Here is a 26,450-nt window from a genome sequence, read left to right on the forward strand (position 1 = left end):
AGAGGGGGCAGTTGGGCGTGATCAGGCTGGCAGGGGGAGCATTTTGGGGCAAACTGCTGGCTGCGGGGGGGGGGCAGTTGGGGGCAAGTAGTCCGGCAGGCAGAGTGGTTAGGGGCAATCAGGCAGGCAGGCAGGCAGGTGAGCTGTTAGGAGCCAGCAGTCCCAGATTGTGAGAGGGATGTCCGACTGCCGGTTTAGGCCCGATCCCTGTAAACTGGCAGTAGGACTTTCTTCCAGGGGTCCCAGACTGGAGAGGGTGCAGGGCGGGCTGAGGAACACCCCCTCCTCCATGCACGAATTTCGTGCACCGGGCCCTAGTTCAGTATATAATGCAGATAACTGTGCATAAAACAAAATAATAAACCCTGATAAATATATTGAATGAATATTTATTAGCAGTGTTTGGGGAAGTAGTTAGCAATATTGCTATACCTTTGCTGAAATAAAAAAAAAATCTCTCTGCACAGCTGTCAGTCTTTCAAATATTGAAACCATTGGTTGAAAAAAAAAGTTATTGGTTATTGGTTTCTTACTGCTTTATAACTTCACTGATTACCTTGTGCTTATCTGAGATCTACTCAAATGCTTCTAGCAATTAAATTCCTTTTCTTGCTTGCTCTTTTGAGCATCTCTATAGTACACATGTAAAAACTGGAGGAAAATCACCAGACTCAAATTTTCAGAAAGGAAAAAAGAAGCAAAGATTAATCTTTAGCTAATATACAAAGCTTTTTGCTATATTGTAATTAACTCTCAACATTTCTGGGAAAAATATCAAAGGTCATAGAGGGGAGGGATATGCTCATTATTATATGGCTAGAGGCCCGATGCACAGATTTGTGCACTGGTGGGGGGCGTGACCTGTGGAGATCAGCCCGCTGTGGGAGCACCGCTCATCCTAGTCATCCAAGCAGTGCTCCCACTGTGGGAGGGCACTGACCACCAGGGGGCAGGTCCTGCGTTGAGCAACTGCTCCCTGGTGGTCAGTGTGTATCATAGCAACTGGTCGACCATACTTTTCATACAGGTAAAAGGCATCTTGCTATTGTATGAGCAGCTACATTTGTTTGCCCTGATTATAAAAAGTAGTACATAACATGATCCTTTTGAGGCAGTAGTACCATTTTCCCCATCTTATAGATGGAAAAACTGAAGCAGAGAGAAGTTAAGTAATTGGCTTTGTCACACAGTTATAAGTGTCAGAATCAGGGCTGACCACAAAATGTGCAAGCCAGAGTCCATGAATATCATCACTGCATCATCCTGTTTTTTTAGTGTTAGAGTAGCCTTGCCAGGTTTTAATTTTTAAACCTAAGAGACTATTCCCAATATATAGGGTAGGGTTCCTAGGCCTGGCTGGCGATCAGGGCCGAACTGCAGGACAACCAGTGGGCGGGGCAATTGGGGGGCCCCTGCTGGCACTTGCCTTGGCTGGCAGCCTGGTGCCACCTGCTGGCAAGCCCCACCCCTCTCTGCGGGAGGCAACCGGCAGGGTGCTTACTGGCTGGCCTGCCCTCGATCATCACTGCTGGTCGCCTCCCTCTCAGGGGGGCAGACACTCAATGCAGGAGCTTCCCTGGTGGTCAGTGTGCATCATAGCAACTGGTCATTCTGCTGGTCATTCTGCTGTTTGGTTGATTTGCATATCAGGGTTTTATTATATAGGATGCCCTTCTGAGAGGACATTGAGGCAATTCCTGACCAATTTGGGAAGAATACCCAATCTCTGGTATATTGCCTTGTATTTGTTACTAAGGAAATGTTCTAATGGCATTCATAGAGAATTAGTACAGTTGACACATCACAACATAAACCTTTCTGCTTAGTCATCTATAATGAGAACTAAGATGAAGAGAATAGTTTCCACATCAACATTTCTGGCACATTTCAGAAGCATATTAATTCATTTTGATGTACTTGCTATATTCAATTCAAAAAACTTTTAAAAATTCACCTCTTTAGCAAATGGCTAAATGGGGAGCTTATTTAATCCTCAGGGGTAAAGGGAAGCATCACAGTAAAACTACACAAATACCACTAGCGTGGATCTTGTAAACAATTCAGAAATAAACCTTTATGAAGTTTGCCTTTCAATATAACTGGGGAGAAAAAAAGGAACATACTAAACTATTGAATGGTGGTCATAATCACCTTCAGAGAAGATTCCCTATAGATAGGGGGAAGATCAAAGAGAAAATTGTGGATGTGATTTCTATTCTCCAAATGATTCCTTGCTTGAAATTTCCCAGATACCAGCTAGAACATATTGGTGTAGAGTTACATGCTAGGTCAGTAGGTGAGTCTGTCAGCTCCACTTGATGTCATCAAATATGTGAGGCATTTTCATGTGGAAGATAAAGTAAACTTATTGTGTGTGACTACAGAGGTTTAACTAGAGAGAAAAGTAATAACAAATTATTTTTATTTCTTATTTTTTGTTAATCCTCACATGAAGCTATGTTTTCCATTGATTTTTGAGAGAATGGAAGGGAGAGAGGGAGAGGGAGGAAGGGAGGGAGGGGGAGGAAGGGAGGGAGGAAGAGAGTAGACACATCAATGTGAGAGAGACACATCAATTGGTTGCCCCCAACACTTGGCCTGACTTGGTCAGGGATGGAACCTGCAACCCAAGTAAATGCCCTTGACCAGGAAGCAAATCTACAACCTTTTGGTGTGTGGGATGGTACTCTAACCATTGAACACATGTTCCAGTGATATTTTTATTTCTTAAATGCAATCAAAGAATATCTAATTTGGAAACAGTATCTGTTAGTTTAGGTGGAATTTATGTGCTTGGGTTAAATACAATTGCATGGCTTCAAAAATACCTTATTATTTTGATTGGCCTTCCTCCCATGGGATTCCTGTCACTATAATCACCATTCAGCCAGATTTAGTAAAGAGTTAGCATATGACTGAGCAAAATGGATGAACATTGAAGAAGATTGCAGGATTAAAATGATTAAATGACATTTTTAAACATTAAGCTTTTCCAAATTAGTAAGCTTTAGTGCCTCATTATACATTTCACATGCATTTCTTGAGCACTTTCTGTCAGTCAGGCACTGTGATAAACTCTGGGAATAGATAAAAAGGAAAACAACCCTTTTCTTGGATTTATAACATTAATCATAGTAACTTTAGTGAAGACATGTATTTGTATTTAACAAACAGTATCCCCTCTTCTAAGTGATTGGAAATAAACCACAAGCAGATGAAAGAGGAAGTAACGGAAACTGTGTCATTGGAACAAAGAATGTTCCACTATCTTTAAATAAATATATGTTTATGTAAGGTGTGAGTACATTACTTTTTTTTCTTTAAATGAAAATAAGTAAACAAATAAATAAAACAAGATAATGCATTTAGGAATCACAAAATAATACTATGAACACTTTATTCAAATTTTACACACTTGCCACTGTGATTAATTTAATTCAAGTCTTTTGAAGCAGGTGAAAAAATCCAAAGAAAAATTCAGAGGAAAAAACAGAAATACAGATACCTTCTTTTAGTAAAATCATCTTTAAAATATGATAATATAAATGAGCCTATAAGTAGGCATAGGTAGTGCTTACTCCAAATAAATATGTTTGACACTGAGACATTGTAATCTGAGGTCTGTGAATGGGCTTCACAAGTCTATAAATCCCCTGAAAATGTATGCAAAACCTGTGTGTATGTTTATTATTTTTCCTGTGGAAGGATTTCACAGTTTTCTCCAGATTCTCAAAAATTGCCTATGACCCACTATACCTCCCTAACCTACCCATTGAAAAGTTTTTTTTTTTTAATCACTTTTTTTAAGGTAACATGGTGAGAGACACCAAAAATGTGACATGGTCTATCCTGTATAATAAAAGCCTAATATGATAAATGTCCAGTCCACTGGTCGGCCATTCAACCAATCAAAGTGTAATATGCTAATGATATGCTAAGGCCACTCAAATGCTGGCTATGATGTGCACTGACCACCAGGGGGAAGATACTCCGACCTGTACATTAGCTTACTGCTGCGGTCAGGCTAATCGTGACTGAGTGAGACAGGCTGGACATGCCCTGGAGCCCTCCCGCAGTCCCTCTCTGACTGGCCAACCTTCCGCGTCCCTCCTTGGCCCCGATCCTGCACTGGTGGGGTCCTTCATCCTGGCCTTCACCCTCTCGCAATCTGGGGCCACTTGGGGGATGCCGGAGGGCCCGATCCTGCAGGCCAGGCCAAGGCACCCCACAAATTCATGCACCAGGTCTCTAGTTGGCAACATAAATGCTTTGTAATACAGGTAGGAATATAACCACTTAAGCACTTTAGCAGAGTGCCAGGGCTTGTATGAGCCAATTTATAAATGACAGGAAGTCAGGGTTGTACCTTGAAAAAAAAACACTTGAAATTCTCCTGATGATATTATATTTACATACATGATTAATAGGATTCAAGTAGATTAAAATTTGCTACCTCCAAAAGGAATCATAGATTGTAGAACTGAACCAAGCCAGGTTTGAGGCTACTTAACTTTAAATCATTTTGGGAGAGACTCAGATATATGTTGATTACTTATGGAGCATCTTTGTTTAAAAGCCTATTGGTTTTGAAGGAGGACTTTAGAGGGGGATAAAATTAGAACTTTAATAATTATAACCCTATCTTAGGACCACTCCAGGAATGATAAATACTGGTTCACTTACATGCCAGCACATACAGCATTTAATGTTTAAATATGCATTTAAATAATCTTCTTCCCTATTACTACAGCTATCACCACCCCCAAAGAAATCCCATTCAGTATTCTCTTTGTTCCAAAAGGTCTGGCAGAATTCATAGTTTGAATTCACCAACTAAATCTCAAATAATATATCTACCAATTATTTCCATGTATCACTGATCATACAGAAAGAGAGAATATGTTTGGTCCATTCCATTCTTTTTTCCAGGAGTGGGGGAATATGTGTACCTGCTAGAGATTTGTGGTTTGCATTTGATGACTGGTTGGGGGAAGAGTATGGGGGTAAATTTGAGCTAACTGGTTCAAACAAAGACTGAATATTTTTTTAAATTGATTTTTAGAGAGAGGGGAAAAGGGAGAGAGAGAGAGAGAGAGAGAGAGAGAGAGAGAGAGAGAGAGAGAAGAGAGATTTGTTGTTCCACTTATAGTTTGTGCCCTGACCAGGAATCAAAGTCCAACCAACAAAGCTACCTGGCCAGGGCTCAAAGACTGACTCTTTAACTATGATTCCATCCTAACATGGGATCCCATCAACTAAACTAAGCTTCTTGGATAGTGTCCCAATCCTATAATACTAAAGAAGTAATATGCAAATTAACCACCACACCCTCATACAAGATGGCTTCCCCCATGTGGTTCAAGATGGCCACCACAAGATGGCTGAGAGAGGAGGGCAGTTGTGGGTGGCCAGGACGGCAGGCGAGGGCAGTTAGGGTTGACCAGGTTGGCAGTGGAGGGCAGTTAGGGACAATGAGGGTGGCAGGAGAGGGCAGTTAGGGACGACCAGGCCAGCAGGGGAGGGCCATTGGGGGCAACTGGGCCTGCAGGGGAGAGCAGTTAGGGGTGAATAGGCCAGCAGGGTAGGGCAGTTGGGGGGGACCAGGCTGGCAGGGGAGGGCAGTTGAGGGTGACCGGGCCGGCAGGGAAGAGCAGTTGGGAGCAATCTGGCCGGCAGGGGAGCAGTTAGGTGTCGATCAGGCTGGCAGGGGAGTGGTTAGGGGGTTATCAGGCTGGCAGACAGAGTGGATAGGAACAATCAGGCAGGCAGGCAGGCGAGCGGTTGGGAGCCAGCAGTCCTGGATTGTGAGAGGGACGTCCAACTGCCGGTTTAGGCCCGATCCCAGATTGGAGAGGGTGCAGGCTGGGCTGAGGGACACCCCCTCCCCCCGTGCAGGAATTTAGTGCAATGGGCCTCTAGTATGAAAATAAATCTTTAAATATGATCATAAGAATTCAGTTTTCCTGGCCCCCTCCTCCATCTTTTTTTCTCTGGTTCAACCTCTTTTGTTTTTATTTGTATTTATTACTAGAGGCCCTGTGCATGAAATTCTTGCATGGGGGAGGGGGTCCTCTCTGCCCAGCCTGCACCTCCTTGCATTCTGGGACCCCTTAGGGGATGTCTGACTGCCAGTTTAGGCCAAGATTCCTGCAGGATCAGTCCTAAACCGGCAGTGGGAGATCCCTCTCGCAATCTGGGACAGCTGGCTCCTAACTGCTCACCTGTCTGATCGCCCCTCACCACTCTGCCTGCCTGCCTGATCGCCCCTAACTGCTTACCTTCCTGCCTAATCACACCTAACCACTTTGCATGCCTGCCTGATTGCCCCTAACTGCTTGCCTGATTGCCCCTAACCACTCTGCCTGCCTGCCGTATCACCCCTAATCACTCTCCTGCCTTCCTGATTCCCCTAACCACTCTCTCTGCCTGCCTGATCTCCCCTAACCTCTTCTGCCTTGGCCCACGCCCACCACAGCAGCTGCCTCTGCCTCAGCCCTGGCCCCCTGTGGCTTTGTCCAGAAGGTCATCTGGAAGGACATCCAAAATGATGTCCGGAAGGTCCTTCGACTGTCCAGTCTAATTAGCATATTATACTTTTATTATTATAGATTGTTATTGTTATTAGAAATAATTGTTTTTCTCCACCAGGATATAAGAATTTTGGTAAAGGTGTCTTGGCAGAATCTAATCCTTTATTCTTTCCACTGCCCTACAATCAAGTACTATAAGGAGTTGGGAAAAATAAAAGGAAAATTTTCAGAGTAAATGGCTAACAAGATTATTTCAGTGAAACTAGTATATATATATTCCATTTCATTTTTGCTCATCAAGGTCCTCCTAGGTATACAGTTTGGAAATCATCATAAATATTTATCCTTATCTTTGAACCAACATCTAAATGCAAGACTAATTAATGGGTCCTGGGCACTTGTACAGAACAGATAACAGGTTTATTTGTTTATTGCCTCCTTTCTCCCCACTGGAATGTTAGCTTTATGAGAACACAGACTTTGTTCTGTTCACTAACACATCCCTTCAACCTAAACTGTGCCAGGAACATATTAGATTTTTGGCAGATGTTTTCTAAATGCATAAATGAATGAATATGATTCCTGTCTCTTATAGGCACACCCAAAAACATTTTGCTAGGAAATTCCATTTGGTTTTTTATCTACACTAATAAAAGAGAAACATGGTAATTAGCGTACAACCGCTACCCTTCCCATTGGCTAATCAGCATATCCTTATGCAAATTAACTGTTAGCCAAGATGGCGGCCGGCAGCCAGGCAGCTGGAAGCGAACATGAGGCTTGCTTGCTCCAGTGACTGCGGACTCCAACGTTCCCCGCCTGACTTGCCGGCCCCTGAGTTGCAACTCTAAGCAACTATGTACTATGTTGCAAATGTAGAAGCTAAACAAAACCGCAGACACCAGCTTTCAGCCTGCCAGGATCTCAGAGCTGAAGTTATACATTGTTTCGATTATAGAACGGCAAACAAACCAGATACGAAGCCTCAGAGCTAGAGCCAGAGCTAAAGCTGGCCCAGAATAAAATTAAAAAAAAAGAGAAAAAAAAGGAGCCATTGGGAGCTTCAGTCAACAACTGCCAGCCTGAAAGCAGCCCTCAGCCCCTCACCCAGACTGGCCAGGCACCCCAGTGGGGACCCCCACCCTGAAGGGTGTGTGACCAGCTGCAAACAGCCATCATCCCCTCATCCAGGCTGGCCAGGCACCCCAGTGGGGACCCCCACCCTGATCCAGGACACCCTTCAGGGCAAACCAGCTGGCCCCCAGGCCTCTATCCTATATAGTAAAAGGGTAATATGCCTCCCAGCACCGGGATCAGCGGAGCCGCGAGGCCTCTTGGCACCAGATCAGCGTGACAGGGGGCAGCGCCCAAACCCCCTGATCGCCCTACAGCTCTGTGTGTGACAGGGGGCGAGGCCACAAACCTCCCCTATCCGCCCTGCTCTGTTCGTGACAGGGGAAGACGCCCCAACCCCCTGATGGGCCCTGCTCTGTGTGTGACAAGGTGCGGCGCCCCAACCCCACCCCCACGGGCCCTGCTCTGTGTGTGACGGGGTAGAGCCATAACCTCCCCATCGGCCCTGCCCTGAGTGTGACAGTGGTGACGCCCCAACCCCCTGATCGGCCCTGCTCTGTGGGTGATAGAGGGTGGCGCCCCAACCCCCTGATCCGCCGTGCTCTGTGTGTGACAGGGGGCGGTGCCCTAACTCCCCTATCAGCCCTACTCTGTGTGTGACAGGGGGGAGCTTCCCAACCCCCTGATGGGCCCTGCTCTGTGCATGACAGGGGGTGGCGCCGCAACCTCCCCATTGACCCTGCCTTGAGTGTGACAGGGGGCGGTGCCCCAACCCCCCAATCGGCCCCACCCTGAGCGTGACTGAGGGTGGCATCACAACCTCCCAATCTGCCCTGCTCTGTGCATGACAGGGGGCGGCGCCCCAACTCCCCAATCAGCCCTGCTCTGAGCCCGACCAGGGGCTGCACCTAGGGATTGGGCCTGCCCTCTGCCACCCAGGAGCAGGCCTAAGCCAGCAGGTCGTTATCTCCTGAGGGGTCCCAGACTGCAAGAGGGCACAGGCTGGGCTGAGGGGACCCCCCCCCCCCGAGTGCACAAATTTTTGTGCACCGGGCCTCTAGTCTATAAATAAGATCCCATGTATAATATGACATTTTTTACATTGGCAAATTAGGTTTTCTGATTTAATTCAGAAACCACTATGCCAAAGTCACACTTTCCAGGAGAATAATGGGCATTTGCCTGGTTATCGTCTGTTTATAATTCTCCAGCCTCTTATGTCCATGACACTCCATGGATACTGCCTGTCCCTGATTGTGGTTAAGATTTTATTTAAGAAGTTTATAAATTGGTGTATATTTTTTAAGCCTCAGTTTTTGAAGCACCCTTTGTTACATCACATGAGTGTAATTTTTTTTTCCCTTTTTTCCTCCAAACCCAAAGAGTAGACATTAAAAATCCCCTCCAAGAAGTTGGGACTTTGACTAGAGCAAACCCTCTTGTTGGAAGTTGTGTTGTTTGTTCAAAACAGGACAAAAGTATAATCTTCTAAAGGTCACCCTGGTTCCCAGGGTTACCAATTTTCCCCTTCTGTAGTTCTAATAAAAAAAGTGCATGTACTATTAAAATAGAGACACTTCAGGGACCAGAAATTAAATAGACTATCACAAGGTAAACGGGATACAAACAGATGGACAAACGCTGGATCTTCAGCTGTATCATTCCATGGGGTGTCCTTTAGCCAGTTTGAATGTCTCTGAGGATGAAAGCCTTTACACCTGACACATCTGTGTTTCAGATAGTTTGCCTTTAAAATGACTTTTCTGAGTGTTATTGGAAACAACAACATTACGATAATGGCAAGAATGACAGTGAGGTGTGCACAAGGGAAGCAAAATAAATGAAATCAATTAGTATTATAAATATTGGTTCCTCACTCTCATGTCTTTCATGGCAATTACATACCCACAGCATCTTGAGGCTCCAAGTATTAACCACCTTGCTTTGATCAGATAACAAAAACTAGAACAAAACAAAAGAGAAAGAAATGGGGCCCAGCCAGTGTGGCTCAATGGTTGAACATTGACCTATGAACCAGGAGGTCAGGGTTCGATTCCTGGTCAGGGCACATGCCCAGGTCCCAAGCTTGATTCCCAGTAGGGGGCATGTAGGAGGCAGCCAATCAATGATTCTCTCTCATTGATGTTTCTATCTCTCTTTCCCTCTCCTTTCCTCTGAAATCAATAAAATTTTTAAAAAAGAAATGGGTGCCTGTATTTTGCTATTCTTAATCACTGTCTCTTTCTAATGTTACTTGAATTTATAGAATAAAAAAATTTAAAAAAACATCCAAAACAATCTATAGGGTGGGGCAAAAGTAGGTTTACAGTTGTGAGTACGTAAAACATAGAGTTTATTCTTATATTATTATTTATTAATTATTGTATTGTTTTCCATACAGACAACTCTAAACCTATTTTTGTCCCACCCTGTATTGCTCGTGAAAACTGAAAAAAATAATTCATTCAGAAAATAAAATGGTAGTTTAAATAAGCCCATTTAATAAAAAAGCGGATGCTTCATTTTACTTGATTTAATGGAAAAGCACTCATAGCCCAGTAGAAATGAAGAAAAAATTGCATAACCAACAGCCCTATTAAAAATGGGCAGTAGGAGAATATATCATTTTGAGGTCAACTGTCATTCTGTTTCAACGGGTCCCTTAGCAGATCACAGAACAGATGGAAAAGGCCAGTATGACATGACTCTCTGACTTAATTATAGCATTACCAAGACAGCATATGGACTTTGTATGTACTGGATAATTTTTATTCAGTGAATTTATTTGCACATAAATTCTGTGATGTGCCTCATTTGATTTTACATTACCTTCAATATTTATATTTCACTTTAATTGAATCATTTTTATCTATGAATTAATAGGTCAGGCTGTTCTACCAATTATAGCTGATGCTTGTTGAAGTCCATATTAAAAAGGTGTGGAATATGGATCTATGTCTTATTCAAGATTCCTCAAGTTAGAACGCCATTACAGCTCTGCACAGAGCCACCATTCCTGCTCCTAGGGGGAAGGGTCATAATGTACCAGGTATTTGACATCTCCTAAGATCCAGGAGAGGGCACCTATCTTTTGCTTTCAAGAAGCTGATTGGATTGCCAGATGGTAAAATGCACAGCAGGAGGCGGGAAACCTAGAGAGAACTCAATCAGTTTTGTGGGAAACACATCACCTTACAACCTTTACCAAAGTCAAATCCATGGGAGCTACTGATCTAATTTATTTAAAAAAAAGAGTTGGAGAGCTCCAAGATTTTACTGCAAATCTATCACACACAATTCTGCATGGACATGGTATACATCACTGAAAAATAATTTAAAACTTCTGCAGACATAGGGGAGTATACTCTAAGTGCTAAATTTAGGTGACAGCACAGATAAAACAGGAGATGAAACACGGCCCAAAGAAACCAGCCCTTGACTTGGTCAAAGCCAGACTTTAGGTCCATAGTCCACAATATATCAGCAGCTGTAATTTAACTGGATTCCCAGAAGAGCAATAAAATGGTAGCTTGGGAAGAGGACAGTAATATCACATACACCAGCTTCAGCTTCCACTCCAAAGTTTTGGATCTTATTATTGGTCTTTGCTAAAAGACAGATTTAATTTGAATTCAAATAAATATTAAGGCAAAGAGGGAAATGGATAATGCTTTGATCACGAATATTTAAAGGTTATTTCATTTATTTGAAAACACTAGAATAACTCAAATGAAAGAGTATTAATTTTCTTTCACCTACATAGATACACAAATATTTCTTGAGTCTTTGGGGGATATATATATATATATATATATATTTTTTTTTCTTATAAGGACTTTACTGGTTAAAATAAATTTTACTTTTTCTTCGCAAAGAAGCTAGTTTGCATCCCATATTTTACAAATTAATTATAACAGTGTCAGAATCAGCAGTTAAGTAGTTAAGGGTATAGTAATTAAGAGCACAGGCTCTGGTGTCAGACTATCTGGGTTTGAGTCTTGCCCAACCACTTACCAGCCATGTGACCTTGGACATGTCACTTAACTTCATTGTGCCTAAATTTTCCTGTCAGTAAAAATTGGAACAGCAATAAAATCTACCTACAGGATTGATATGAAGATTACATAACAGTGTATGTAATATGCTTGACAAGAGCTTTATAAGTGTAGCTGTTTAATTACTATAGTCATCTTTATCATCATCATTATACTAATGGCTGTATCTGATACACCAGTCATTTCTTCTGCATTACCCAATAACTCTTTTAGCTTAAACTGCATTACTCAGCTGTACATTTTTTGTCAACATCATTTCTCCCCAACAATATCTAGATAGATACCCATTCTGGGAGTGAGTCAATCCAGTGACTGACAAAAGCTCATCTGATTCCCTCAAGAATTTGAACAAAGAGAAACAAAGACTAGGTCAGAAGTTATCTGACACTGGAAGTATAAGGTCTAAAACATTTAAGGGCAGAGTATGTATGATAACGACCGAAAGCCCAGGTGAGCTGGAGGTATGGGAAAGTCCAAATTAATAACAAGACAGAAGAAGTCATTCTGCAGAAGGCAGGATAAAGAAGCTGTGCTGAAAGAAGCAAAAGTGACAGATTGTATGGCTACAGAGAACAAGAAATGAATAGATGAGCTAACAATTTCCAATTCCCTGTGAGATGAGGTTCCATGAGACTCCTTTTACCCTTAAAATGTATTTTCCTGAGCATGTGAGGGTTTCGGTTTCTGGCAATTAAGTAACTTCTCAGACACATAATGATATACATCAATTTGTATTCAATTCCTTCTTACTTGGTTCCTCGTTTCTTTTAAACCTTGCCTAATTTCTTTCTAACATGAAACATGGGTGTTCAAGTTGATTTATTAAGCTCTATAAAACACAATTGAACCTTGTTATGACAGAGTTTGTAGCTAAAAACTTGGCTACATCACAAGTCAAAGTGGGTCCTATGAATTGTAACAACAGCACTGAGCTTGGTTTCTCTGCAAGACTGGCATCTATAAAGCCTGTCCCCAAGACGGTGGCTTGGCGAACAAGTGTATCAGTAACTCACTTAAAAAAACATAGCTTTTAAGTCTACCTAGTGGTAGATAATGAACAAAAAAACAGAAACACCAATCCATTTGATTTTTGCATCTGATTTTTATTAGGGTTCTGTACCATATATTTTTTGAACTACTGCACATGATGGACATTTCATAATATGCTCACACATCTCTGCCTACAGCGAAATAGATATTCATGTATGAGCTTCTGCAAACAAGGAAAGTCAGCTATCATTTAAACTCCAAATCTAGAGAGATGAAAAGCAATATATTTCAGAACAACAGAAATTGTGTATAAGCCATGGAGATTTTAGACTTCTGTAATATGGTTTTCTTTTAAAATTTTTCTTTATATGGTCAACTTGGTATTCCTGAACTAATTTAGAGCTGTAGTAACTAAAGGCTCGTCTGCTCAGACCAGTCAAGTGAGCAACCTTGTTGGAGTAAATTTAGGCCTAGCACAAATTTGGCTTCAATTTACTTGCACATTTGAGAATGGAGTGTGTTACTCAGTATTACCAGAATATGGGACAGGAGCTGCCTGAAGCTGTCCTTTCTTCTCATCTCACCAGGCCCACCATCAAAAGAACCTTGCAATATTGCCTTCTTTTAGGCTATCGGGGCTAATGGACCTGAGGTTTGGTGACAACATAGATTAACACCATATTCAGTGGCTTTTTGTTTCTGGATCACCAAAGGCTCCATTTAAATTACTGGATAATGCCACCTCAAATATTTTATTGAACTAGTCACAGCACACACAGAATATTTTGTTCTTTACAGTGGGGTGAGAACTTAGTCACTTTCAACAACTATTTCAGAATTTCCATTGAATATTTGCTGAGGTTTACAGATCTAATATTGACTTTAAGTCTGTCAAGCAAAAACTGGGAGAGATAGTTTAAAAATTGAGTTTATTTCTGTCTTTATTCGGCACAGTTTTACAAGGTAGAAAGTAGGTCACTTCTTCATACACCTAAATTATGTTAATTATCTCAACAAAAACTTTAAACTTTTACTTGTTTATCCAGTAGTATGACTTATCCAGAAGTTTCTCTTATGAGCAGTATAGCTGGTAGGAGTGAACAGTACAGTCTCAAGGCTAGAGCACACTCAGTCATATGTTAAAGGTCTGTGTCAGCTCTAGTTAAGACAACAGTTTTCGTTTTTTTAAGGGTTGAACCCAATGGTTACTACTGTTCCATTAGAAGTGAGATGTTAGGAAAACAATGTTTCTAGAGACTCTTACAAAAAACCCCAAAACTCCAAAACAAAATATTTCATTCTCTCTACTATAACAATCTCCCCACCTACTGCTGATAAAACCCACTGGTTTCCCACAAACAACAGGACAATCCAGTCTTGACACTACACAGTGAATCTTCACATTTGTTCTGAATTTATAACAAAAAAGTGCCATATTCTTTTTAAAAAATATTTGGAATTGTGGTTTTGATGTACAAGGTACAACATAGATACACAGAAACAAAGTATGACAGTAATAATTTTACCAAACTGAAAGTTCAAAAATGTTTCAAATGATCGTTTAGGAAGATGCCATTGGAGCTGATCACTCTAGGGAAACACTTCATTTAACAAAAACAAAAATAGCTCTTTGAAATATCTTGGCAATTATTCTCTGGATAAGAGTTCATTGTCCTACAGGCACATTTTTCAGCAAGTTAAGTAAGTAAAGAAGAACGAGAGGCCCACCATGCTGCTAACAAACCTGCTTTAGAGGACAGATTGGCCATTCCTGCTTGCAGCCAAGACCAGTGGAGACAAATATAAAGGGTGTATCTCTTGGAGCCTCAAGCAGGTTGCTGAAAGCCATAGGATGACAGTTTCTGACAGTGGTTAGCACCTAAGTACCTCCTGGGAAGCCCAAAAATGGCAGACAGAACAGTCAGCCACAGTCATCAGAAGAGTAGGGTCCAAAGGGAGTTCCCAGGGGGCACCAAACTCTGCTGAAACAAATGCCTCTTCACTTTTTTAAAAATTGTTTTATTGCTTAAAGTATTACAAAGAGTATTATATATGTCTCCTTTTTTTTCCTCTCCCCTTGATCTTCCCCTAGCCTCCCATACCCCCCAGTGTTTTGTGTCTATTGGTTATGCTTATATGCATGCATACAAGTCCTTCGGTTGATTTCTTACCCACCCCCTCAACCCTCCCCAACCTTTTTTATGTCCTCTTTTTTCTTATCTTTTTCTTCTCCCTTGTCCTTTTTCATTTTTCTTTCTTTTTTCCCCTTTTTTATTTATATTTTTTATCTATCTGCTTTGTTGATTTATTATTATTTTAATGTGTTGTTTCATTCATATATTTAATTTCCTCTTCCCTTTTCATACTCTATCTTTTTTTTTTCCTCTCCCTCTCTTTTCCTTTTCTCTTGCTTTCTCATCTTTTTCATTTTCTTATTTTGGGTCTATCTACGTTATCCCCTATTTTTCTTTTCAATTTTTCTTTTCTTTCCTTTTCTTCCTCCTTTATTTCAAACCATTTTCCTTCCCCCACTCCCCTAATTCTTTATTCTTATTTCCTTTACTTCAGTTCTGCATCTACACATTCCTTTTCTCCCCCACCACTTTTCTGTTTTGTTTGTTGTGTTATTATTCCCCAATGATTTTTCTTTCTTTCTTTTCTTCTACCATTCTTGATCTCTTTTCTCTTTTGTAATTCTCTCTTCTCTGCTGGTTGCTTTGTTGTTGCTGTAGGGGTCTTGTGTATGTTTTTATTTCTTTTCTTTCATGTTCCGTTGTGTTGTATTTTGTTCTATACTGTCAGCACCTCCACAAAAGTTCACACAACATGGTAAGGGTGAACCACATAGTCAGCCAGACTGAGAGGACATTCCATCCATGAACAGGATAAAACATTCAGGACACAACTACAACAGGAGAAACCAAATAACTCAAGCAAGAGGCTTTCTCAGAGCACCCAGCTCAGATTAAGAGACTGCACTACTGGGTCCCACAAAACACCTACTACATAAGAACACCTCACAAAGTTTGGGAGGCATAGAAGTTTGATCTAATATAGAGAAACAAATACAAAGGGACAGAAAAATGGGGTTACAAAAAATAACCCCCAATGAAAGAAAAGGACAAATCACCAGAAAATGAACTAAATGAAATGGAGGCAAGAAATTTGTTAAATAAAGAATTCAAAGTAGAGAACCAAGATGGTGGTGTAGGTAAACACCAGTACTCACTGCCTCCCATAACCACATCAAAATTACAACTAAAATACAAAACAAACATCATTCAGAACCACCTGAAAGCTGGCCGAATGGAAAACCTACAATTAGAGAAGTAAAGAGGAAAGCACACAGAGACTGGTAGGAGGGACTCAGATATGGAACTGGCTAGTCCAACAGCCACATGTGATTTTTTTTTAATTGGGGGGATATCTTGTCAGTAGAGCCAGTTTGTGAGGAGCAAGGGGTCCCAACCCCCACACCAGACACCCAGTCCAGTGTTCCAGAGCTGGGAAAAGAATTCCCTGAAACTTCAGACTGTAAAAACCATCTGTGATTGAGGCTGAGTGACAGGGAGGCTGCTGGAGACCCAGAGGTTTCTATTAACAGGCCAGCACATTAAGTTACTCAAATTCAGTCACTCTCAGTTCTAGTGTTGGGTGGCTTTGGGGGACCCAGTGAAATACTGGGAGGAACTGGATTGCCTGGAATTATGGCAGAAATTTAGAGGTGGCTTTCTCCCAGATGTGGTTCCTTGCAGGGATCATTGTTCTTGTGCTCGGATGTCCCCCATCACAGAGCTGACTGGAAGCGATATCTGAGTTTCCATCAGCCTGGCTCATACTGTTCACTCCACCCTTGATTCCCTGAGAATTTGACCCATCCACTTTTTAGTCCCACCCAAGCTGTTTGCAACAGTTTTTCCATATGAATGGCCAGTCCTGGCTCTTGCCTCAGACTTTGCTAAAATCTCTCAAACAAGCAGCTGCTGGCACGAGCATATCCCAAACATATCAATAAAAGGCCTAAGACCCAGCACTAGCACCAGCCTAACTTGCTTCATAACTGGGCCTCACCTGGGAACTACACAAGCCCAACACAAGTAGCAGCCATCTGCAGATAGCTCTTTAAATCCTGCCAGGTGGTCCCAGGTAGTGGCTGACTTTGTACCTCCTGGGTGGCCCGATTCAGTGTACGCAGTGGATAGTTTCAGACCATACCAGATTATAACTCTACACATCCACAAGAGACACACTACAAAGGGAGATTCAGTGAGCAGCAAAGCCCAACTAAAGCAAGTCCTGCTCTATTGGAGTGTCTCCTGCACAGCAGATCTTCCATTGTAGTCACAGCTGGTCCTCACAGCCACATGGCCTGAGGGTCAATTCCTCACAGTGATACCAACAGTAATCAAGGCTCAACTACAAGACTATGTACACAGTCCACACAGGGGTGAACCTAGAGTGTCCAGCTCAGGTGACTGGGGAGACTGAACCACTGGGGCCTACTGTGCAAGGTCACTCTACCAATTCCAGGAGACATAGAAACTACCTAATGCATAGAAACAAACACAGGGAAGCAGCCAAAATGCAGAGACAAAGAAACATGTGACATGTGAAAGCAATGGAAGAAAGCAAACTACTCAATACACAGTTCAAAACCATGGTTTAAGGTTACTAAAGGATCTTAATGAGAGCTTTAAGGGACTTAGTGAGACTTTCAAGCACTTTAGTGAGACTATCAAAGACATGAAAAAGACCAGTCAAAAATTAAGCATAAACTAACTGAAATAAAGAATAATTTACAGGGATTCAAGAGCAGAGAAGAGAATTCTGAGAATTAAATCAATGATTTGGAATATGAGGAAGGAAAAAAATCAGAAGAGCAAAAAGAAAAAAAATGAAGAATCCAAAAATATGAAGATAATGTAAGAAGCCTCTGGGACAACTTCAAGCTTACCAACATTTGCATTATGAGTGTGCCAGAAGGAGAAGAGAGAGAGCAATATATTTAAACCTATTTGAAGAAATAATGACAGAACACTTCCCCTACCTGGTGAAAAAATAGAATTAGAAGTTCAGGAAGCACAGAGAGTCCCAAACAAGAGGAACCCAAAGAGGCCCACACCAAGAAACATCATAATAAAAATGCCAAGGATTAAAGATAAAGAGAGAATCTTAAAAGAAGCAAAAGAAAAGAAGTTAGTTACCTACAAGGGAGTGCCCATATGATGGTCAGCTGATTTCTCAACAGAAACTTTGCAGGCCAGAAGGTAGTGGCAAGAGTTACTCAAAGTGATAAACAGCAAGGACCTACAACCAAGATTACTCTACCTAGCAAAGCTATCATTTATAATTGAAGGCCAAATAAAGAGCTGCACAGACAGGTAAAAGGTAAGGAGTACATCACATCACCACCAAACCAGTATTACATGAAATGTTGAAGGGTATCTATCTATCTGTCTATCTATCTATCTATCTATCTATCTATCTATCTATCTATCTAAGCCTAAGCAACCATTATGACAGAACAACCAGAATAACCAGAATGGCCAGTCACTATGATGTGCACTGACCACCAGGGGGCGGACGCTGAATGCAGGAGCTGGCCCCTGGTGGTCAGTGCGCTCCCACAGGGGGAGCCCCATTCAGCCAGAATCCAGGCTCATGGCTGGTGAGCGCAGCTGCGGCAGTAAGAGCCTATCCTGACTCCGCAACAGCACTACTGAGCGGCATCAGCAGGTGCAGTGGGCCAGGGTGAGCATGAGCAGCACAGTGCCTGGCCTGGGTTTGGGCTCCTCCCTGGCTGCCAGCTGCTGGAAGCCAGTCCATCCTTGCTGCTTGACACAGTCGCTGCAGGGAAGAAACATCTGCACAGCATATGTTTCAAGGGACCTAGGGTATATGGCATACTGTTCTTAATATGTTTGTTCCCCTTCTTAGCGCTATGTGTTTTAACCAAGGTCACCTCTCCGAGAAAGGTTGTTTCCCCAGGTGGGAATTTTTCAATGGAGTTAGGGATTAACCGGACTAAGGAAGGGAATAAAACCCCTTAACTAAGTGCCAGGCGGGTAATTAATCACTTTAACTACGAACAATCACGCTTAAGCTACATAATCTTTACTTAGGATAATCTCCTTCAGTTACTTCCTTGTAGCTTAACAGAACAATAGAATAGTGACCTTGGAATGGAGATAACAAACGCCCTAACCTTTGGAATAGAATGGATAGGATTAAAATCAAATGGTATAAATTCAGATGTAACAGGAGAATAAAGGGAGAACCTCGCTATGCTGATCAACTGAACACACTGTCTCTTCCTTGCGGACTCCGTCCACACCTTTGGGAACCCCTGGACCTGTTGGGGTTGGACCCCAACAGCCGGCTGCTTGGTGCACTGCTACATCCCTGGAAAGCTCTAGAAAAATGTTTATCAAAGTTATAGTCTTCCTGTAACAGTTAAATAGTATCACTATCTTAATTTCTTTATTATCATGAATGGGACCATGAAAAATGAGACCAGACATTGATTTATGTCATCTAGAGAGAGATTCAGAAAGAATGCATTAATTACCTACCATATAATTTCCTTCCCTCATTCTCAATTTCAAAGCAGCAACAACAATAAATGGCCAAGGAAACTTTGTAAGTTAATTAGAAGTCACAAATATTTTTCTGAAGACTGTCATTGATGCATGGGTACATCAAAATATCTCAGAACAACCCATGCTATCTACTATCATTAGTAGATCAAGAAACTCGAAGCATTCTTCAAGGCAGATAATTAACTTATCTGAAAGAAATATCATTGTATTATATTTCCTGTGGAAAAATTGATAAAGTGAAAACTCACTAAAATGGAATCAGGAGGCCAGAAGGGGGAGCTCTCATCCTCTACTATTCATTCTCAATTACCCCTAACAGGAAAAGATGTACCTTGCAGCTCTATTTACTAGGAAGATGTATTCTACTTTACTATCCCAGCAGAAGGAAGATTTTCTCTTTGCTTGGCAATAGCTCAGTCAATGAGAGGCTGTCATAATGAAAAACCACTATACTTCAAACTCCCAGTCTCCTCTAATGGACTCTTTGTAACAGCTCCTCCTAACTAGCCCCTTTCCTCTTTAAGAGAATGTTCCTCTCCTTGGTTCTGTAGGCTTACCTATGGTTTCACTTTAGCTTGAATTTCTTGAGTTGCAATTCTTTGTTGTTCCTGAATAAACCCATTTTTCTTGGTAAAATAACTTGTATTTTTCAGGTCAATACCTGAAAAATAACAATATTTCATAGCTCTTGGGGTTTATAAGAAACTAAGTCAAGAAACTAAAATAGATTCTTCAGACCTTGCATCTTACAATACAACAAATAGGCAAGAAATAGCCACCCTTTTTGTCTTCTGGACTTCAAGATCCTAGGTATTTTAAGGGCCATTAACATAGACTTACTTGGGCAAAAGTTGATTCACACTTCACAAGAAAAGAGACCACTATCTGATATGCAACCTAGACATCCCCCATAAAATTTACTTTAGAAGGGTTGTTTGCAAAAAATAGAGAAAACACATAGAAATATGTGGACAATATTGTCAATCACTTCTTATTAAAACTACTATGATCAAGAGTAAAGTGGATGATTAAAAATATTGAGATTCCTGCAATTTTTGTTATGTATTTGAATACTTGTAAATAGAAATATTATCTGTTCTGATCAGTTCTTTTCTTTAAGCTACTGTAAATAGATGTATCAAAGAATAACATGTGAAAAAACATTTTGATCTCTCTCTCTCTCTCTCTCTCTCTCTCTCTCTATATATATATATATATATATATATATATATATATATATATCAGTGGTGAGAGAGAATCATTAATCTGCTGCCTCCTGCACACCACCTACTGGGGATGAAGCCTGAAACCCCAGCATGTGCCCTGACTGGGAATCGAACTCTCACCTTCTGGTGCCATAGGTTGACACTCAACCACTGAGCAACACCAGCCAGGCTATTTTTTTAAGACAAGTTACTTAGTATTTTTACTTTCCAGATTACAATTTACATTCAGAATGAATCTTTCACCTTCTGTTTCTTTATTGCAGGATAGTGAATGTTGTTTTGATTTGTTTCTAAAGTAAAATTGCATTCATTTGAGCCAGTGATGCCTTGTAGCCAGTCCCTGCCAAATGCAATTTTCTCAGGAACTGCTGAGCCTTAGGACTGTACCTAGAGATGTTTATCATGAAGGGGTTTAATGCATGATTATTGTATTCACAGTCTAGTGGAAATGCTGATGCTGACTTCAGAAATAACCTCAGAGAGCACTGGATTCTTCCAGAACTAAATACTGGTCTATCTAAAAATTTTAGCAAAGGAATTTGTGGTGGAAAATATAAGTTGCTTCCCCAAAGTCTATTATTCCTTACTAACAGAAATTACATTTCTCAGCCACCCTTGCCAATAGGGGTGAACAATAATTTGTAAGCAGAAGTTCTTGTGAAAGGCCTCTGGGAAAGCTCTTAAGGAGGTTGACTTGGCTGGGTATAATGGAAAGAATTCTGAAGTGAGACTCAGGAGACCTTAGTACAGATTTGGTTACTAATTTGCTGTGTGAACTTGGTGAGTCAATTTCCCTCTGCACCTCCATTTTCTTCTATATTGAATCAGATAGTTGAACTGCATATACTCTGAGGTCCTTTCCAAATTTAGGACCCTCTGCTTTCTCTCCCACTTGCCAAGTTCCAAGGAGATAAAAACAGAGGCATGAAATGAATGTGTGCAATTCACAAGATGTAACTTTGCTATTTCCTGTTTCTTTACTTTCAGTAAAGTTAAGATCACTCAGTATGAGTTTACAGTGTTTAGACAGTTTTACAATGATATATAGTTTACAGTACATACATTCACTATTAACAACTTTATCTATACCAATAAAAGCATAATATGCTAATTAGACTGGACATCCTTCTGGATGTCCTTCCACATGACCTTCTGGACGAAGCCAGGGCTGTGAGGGAAGCCCAGGTCCCGGGTGCCAGAGGGAAGCCGGTGCCAGCAGCTGGGGGAAGGAGGCCTACTCTCGCATGAATTTCGTGCATTGGGCTTCTAGTTGAGATATAATCCTATACTAATAAAAGACAAACATGCAAATTGACCATACTTTCGCTATGCCTTAAGCCACGCCCACCAGCCAATCAGAGCGACTATGTGCAAATTAACCCAACCAAGATGGCGGCTGGCAGCCACGGAGCTGGAGTGAGCAGGAGGTTTGCTTGCTCCAGTGATGGAGGAAGCCAAGGTTCCCCGCCTGCCGCGGCCCGGCTCTGAGCTCCACTGAAAGCAACAAAGTTTCAATTATAGAAGGTAAATAAACCCCAGATACCTGCTTTCAGCCAGCAGTGGCCACGGAGCTGAGCAAGCAAGAGTGGGTTGCCCCTGGCGATGGAGGAAGCCAAGCTTTCTGCAGGCCTCCACTAAAGGCAACAAAGTTTCAATTATAGTTGGTAAATAAATCCCAGAATAAAAAAAAAAAAGGAGAGGCTGGGAGCTTATGTTGCCAGGGTGCTTGGCCAGCCTGAAAACAGCCCTCAGCCCCTCACCCAGACTGGCCAGGCACCCCAGTGGGGACCCCCCACCCTAAAAGGGGTGTGTCCAGCCTGAAAACAGCCATCAGCCCCTCACCCAGACTGGCCAAACCTCCATGGGGTGAGGGTCCTCACTGGGGTGGACATCCTCTGAGGGGTTCCACACTGAAAGAGGGAATAGGCCAGGCTGAGGGACCCCCTGAGTGCACAAATTTTTGCGCACCAGGCCTCTAGTTTACTCATAATACATCTACTTATCTAAAGTGTACAATTTAGTGGTTTTAATTATATTCACAGAATTGTGCATCCATAACCACTACCTAATTTTAGAACATTTTCATCACCTCAAAAAGTAAACCCATACCTGTTGGTAGCCACTCCTCATTCCTACCTCTTTCCAGCCATTGGAAACCACTAATCTACTTTCTATCTCTATGGATTTGCCTATTTTGGACATTTCTCATTAAATAGACTTTTGATTATTTCATTTATCACAATGTTTTCAAGGCTTACTTGTGCTATGGCATGAATCAATAATGTATTATTTTTTATTGTTTAATAATATGTCGTGGTATGGCTATAGTACATTTGCTTATCCATTCATCGGATGATGGGCATGTGGGTAATTTCTACTTTTTTGCTAATTATGAATGATGTTACTATGAACATTTGTGTAAGATTAATTTTAACAGGATTATGCTTATATGTCAGGCATTGTGCTTAATGAATAAGGCAGGCATAGTTCCTGCCCTTATGGAACTTACAGTCTGATATGTAGGAAAAATATGAATAAATAATGAAATGGTTGCTAAGTGGGGAAAAAGTAAAGTGTAGTATTCTATGGAATATAAAATAGGTAGACTAACCTGTCTTGGGTCAAAGGTTAGTCAGGGAAGGCATCTAGTGGAGGTGATATTTACACTAAAACCTGAAATGTGAGGAGAAGAGAGAGAAAAAGCATGAATGAAGATGCCAGACAGGAATCCCATTATATTTATAGAGTGATGAAGGGAGAGAAAATGGGGGAATGGTACTGGATAAAGTTGGAGAAGTGGATGTGGGCCAGATCATGCAGGACCTTAGAGAGTATGGTAGTAATTTGGAGGCCTTATTATATGGACAATGTATACCTAATAAGGAGTTTTAAACAAGGAAATTAAAATATCCAATTTCTATTCGTAAAAGATCATTCAGGCAATGAACTTGGGATGTGGGGTGGGAAAGAGTGGATATGCCAGATTCAGTGAAGAGAATATTTCAATGGTCTAGCACACACAACTGAGGCTTAGACTAGGGTGGTGGCAGAAAAAATTCAGAGACTAACATAATCTGGCTGGTGTTGCTCAGTGGTTGAGCATTGACCTATGAACCAGGAGGTCACGGTTCAATTCCCTGTCAGGGTACACTCAGGTTGCAGCACAATCCCCAGTGTGGGGCATACAGGAGACAGTCAATCAATGATTCTCTCTCATCATTGATGTTTCCATCTCTCTCTCCTTTTCCCTTCCTCTCTGAAATATATTTATTCCACACCAAATAGGAGACTGATTACTATTATATATATATATATAATTTATATATATATATATATATATATATATATATATATATGTTATATATATATTAAAAAGAGACTAACATGTACAAAATATATTTTTGTGTAAAAATAATATAATTTGCCAATGTGTTAGACTGCAGAGGGATAAAGAAGAGTACTCTCAAAGGTGATGCTTAGGTTTCTGGTTTAAAGAAATGGGTGAATGTTCTTTACCCTTTATTAAAATAAAAGAAATGTAGTAGTACAATGAGTTGCAGAGGGGAAAGTTAGTTGATAAATTCATCTTGTGATATATTAAGATGCTTATAGAATATGAACATCTTGGTGCGCTATTTCTGGCTTTAGCTTTGTCATGAGAGACTGTTGACAAGGCAGTTGGCTACATGGATCTGGATCCCAGGAGAGCTGGGCTAAAGATGAATGGGCCTGTGTCCCATTTAGTAATTAAAGCCTAGGAAAGATAGACTACTGGTAAGAATAAAGGAGGGTATAGGATTTAACCTTGGGGACTTAATTTTAGATAATAGATGAGGGGCTCAAAGAAGAGAAATTATAGGGGAATTCAGGAAAGTGTGCCACAGAAGCCCAAGGAAGATGTATTAAGAAATAGACATAGGTAAACTATGGAGACTACTGCTGAAAAGTCACAGAAAATTAGGATCCAGAGTTATTACTATATTTATTGAAAGTAAAGTCAATGATAAACGTAGCAATAAACAATTTGGGTGATACAGTAGGGGATGGAAGAATGAGAAACCTATTATGGCTTTTGGTGTTTTTCTAAATGTTCTCAAAGTGAATTAGTTCATTAAAAGCAGAGACCCTTGTGTCTTCTACTGAATGAATGAAAGACTGAATAACTGGATAATCCTTGAAGCCAGCTGCTTTTCCATTTTCTAGTTCATTTTATATTCCCAGCAACACAGTCTTAAGTGATTCACCCAAGGTCACTCAATTGGCCAATGGGAAGGCTTTGACTCAAACCCAAATTTTCCAACTTCAAGTCTGGAGCTTTCCCCCAAAGCCTCATAGTTGATTTTCATTTTATATCCTTCTCAAGGTACCCACTAAAAGTAAGTATTCTATAAAGGCTTTTGTGAATGGTTTTCTCATTAAGATATTGTGTTAAATGTAACATAATACATGAACTTTTACAAGTAGTCCTAAAATAGGTAGCTTAACAGCATCTGGTCTTTAACATTCTGTATACTGAATAGCTAAGTGATGAAGAGGAGATAAATTATGACTATTGCTGGAAATGCTTACTGAGAAAAGAAATGGCATGATATTTAGTCTGTATCTTCTTAGACTGAACAGTCCATGAGGGCAGGGGATGTATCTCATGCATCTCCCCTGTGCCTAACTCAGTGCTTGGCCAAAAGGGAAGACTCAATAAATGTTTACTGAAAGATGGGTAACAAGTTTTAATTTTCTGATCTTTCTTCCCACGTAATAACAATCATTAACATTTATAATTATACCAGACACTGTTCTAAGACATTTGATCATATAATCTCATTTAGTATTTATAAAAACCCTAGGTTGTAGGTACTATTATTAGTCTAATTTTATAGATGGGGCTTCTGAGGCTCAGAAAGGTAAAGTTATTCCTCTATGTGTACAAAGGGAGGAGATGGAAGTGGCAGGCTTCAAACACAGGTAGAATGATTCCTGGGGCCAAGTTCTTAACTATGAATTCTTTCTCTCATCTGAACTTCACTCTTCTATGTCACATTCCTTGTACTTTTCTAGGTGACAGGTACACTGATAAATGAACCAGTGGCAAATGGTCAATGCCATTACATTTTTATATTACCTTATGCCAAGTATTCTTATATTTCCAAATTTAATAAAAGTCATATACAAATAATTTTAAAGAGGAAATGATGGGGCTTTCATGATTTGAGGTCCCTGAAATCCACACCAAATAGGAGACTGATTACTATATTTGCACTGGTCAAACTTCAGTGAGCTCTTTCTACCTAGCTGTCTTTACACTATGTACTTTTATTTTGGGGTCTTTTTACCACTTCTCTTCCACAAATATGCTATGGATTTATTTTGAGGACTACAAAGCTGAAGATATGTTTTAAAACTGAGGAGATTTTAGATTATTTTTGTTTAGGCCATTTTCTCCATCCTCAAAAGGAAATTTGGAGTTGGAGCTGCCCAGATATATAAAATCGTCATGTATATTCCTTTAGGTTCAAGGTGCTGAGAGTACTAGGAGCCTTTAATATTTGTAGCCACATTCAGAAAGCAACCCTTTCCAGGAGGAAAAAAAAAAGAAAGTCACTGAGACAAGGGAGGAGATAACACGGTTATGTTAAAGAAAACTGAACTGGAAGTCAAGAGCCCTAGTTTTGTCCTTACCTCTATCATGAGAGATTGTATAAACCTTGAGCAACTAACTTTCCCTTTATGGTTCTATTTCTTCCTCTGTACTCAAACTAAACTATTGAGACAAAATAGCAGTGAATTAAGTCAGAAATACACTATCTGGCATTCTTTTATAGTGCAGGTAGAGCCCTCACAGCCCTCACAGCCCAAGGCAAAGACCCTGGTATAGGGAAAAGAGCTAAAGTTTTGAAAGCTGATGTGAAAATTAACTCTGGACTCTGTCACCTACCTGGCTGTATAACCTTGAATGAATCATGTCATCTATCTGATCCT

Source organism: Myotis lucifugus, unplaced genomic scaffold, assembly GCF_000147115.1.
Source record: "Myotis lucifugus unplaced genomic scaffold, Myoluc2.0 scaffold_2, whole genome shotgun sequence".
NCBI classification, from domain to species: Eukaryota; Metazoa; Chordata; class Mammalia; order Chiroptera; family Vespertilionidae; genus Myotis; species Myotis lucifugus.